Here is a 1,543-nt window from a genome sequence, read left to right as displayed (position 1 = left end):
CCCCTTAACCACTAGGCTACCCTGCCACCCCTTAACCACTAGGTTACCCTGCCGCCTCTTAACCACTAGGTTACCCTGCCACCCCTTAACCACTAGGTTACCCTGCCACCCCTTAACCACTAGGTTACCCTGCCTCCCCTTAACCACTAGGTTACCCTGCCACCCCTTAACCACTAGGTTACCCTGCCACCCCTTAACCACTAGGTTACCCTGCCGTCCCTTAACCACTAGGTTACCCTGCCGCCTCTTAACCACTAGGTTACCCTGCTGCCTCTTAACCACTAGGTTACCCTGCCGCCCCTTAACCACTAGGTTACCCTGCTGCCTCTTAACCACTAGGTTACCCTGCCACCTCTTAACCACTAGGTTACCTACATACCCAAGGTCTTGCCAACCAGAATTTTTTTTTCTTTTTTCGAATCATATAAAAGAACATTAGCTTCTTGAAGTCAACCTCTAACCGCTCATGATCAGAACATCTCTCATCAGAAACCCATTCACTCAGTCAACCTCTAACCGCTCATGATCAGAACATCTCTCATCAGAAACCCATTCACTCAGTCAACCTCTAACCGCTCACGATCAGAACATCTCTCATCAGAAACCCATTCATCCAGACAACCTCTAACCGCTCATGATCAGAACATCTCTGATCAGAAACCCATTCATCCAGTCAACCTCTAACCGCTCATGATCAGAACATCTCTCATCAGAAACCCATTCATCCAGACAACCTCTAACCGCTCATGATCAGAACATCTCTGATCAGAAACCCATTCATCCAGACAACCTCTAACCGCTCATGATCAGAACATCTCTGATCAGAAACCCATTCATCCAGTCAACCTGAAGAAAATAGATTCATAACCATCTACCGCCAAGACAATTATGCACAAACAGAGACTTAAACGGCACCGAAGCCTGGCCTGGAGCTATGACTGCGGCTGAGGCCATGATGTTGACTGGTGTTTAACACAGATTACAATCATCACAGCATCTCTCTAAGCTAACGACACTGATTTACTATACCGTCTCTGCTCTGCTCCCCAATCAAAGCAAAATGAGACAGCAGCATCCTGCCAAACCAAGAATTCTCTCTAATGATATCTATCCAGACCAAATAGGAAAAAACTAAGAGTGGATGCCATTATTTTTCGGAACAGTCCTTAAGAGAAAGAGAGCGAGAAGAGAGAGAAGAGAGAGAGAGAGAGAGAGAGAGAGAGAGAGAGAGGAGAGAGAGAGAGAGAGGACAAGATAATAGAGAGACCAGAGAGAGCTGAAGAAAGGAGAGAGAGAGGAGAGAGAACAGAGACACGAGACGACAGAGACAGAGACAGGAGACAGAGAAGAGACACGAAACAGAGACAGAGACAGAGACAGAGAGAGAGAGAGAGACAGAGAACGAAGAGAGAGAGAAGAGGGTAGGGAGAGAGAGAGAGAGAGAAGAGAGAGAGAGTTAGAGAGAAGAAGAGAGAGAAGAGCAGAGAAGAGAGAGAGAGCAGAAGAGACGAGAGAGAGAGAGAGAGAGAGAGGAAGGGAGAGA

General features: G+C 47.2%; 1 long non-coding RNA gene across 1 annotated transcript in view; it reads right to left on the bottom strand.

The window, feature by feature from the left end:
• Window positions 1-1,543, bottom strand: part of LOC139022550 (uncharacterized) — an 11,729-nt gene that overhangs the window by 9,419 nt on the left and 767 nt on the right. The gene's annotated exons all lie outside the window — the stretch shown is intronic.

This window comes from Salvelinus sp. IW2-2015, linkage group LG1 (genome assembly GCF_002910315.2).
Source record: "Salvelinus sp. IW2-2015 linkage group LG1, ASM291031v2, whole genome shotgun sequence".
Classification (NCBI taxonomy): Eukaryota; Metazoa; Chordata; class Actinopteri; order Salmoniformes; family Salmonidae; genus Salvelinus; species Salvelinus sp. IW2-2015.
This window is presented reverse-complemented; position numbering and strand designations above follow the sequence as displayed.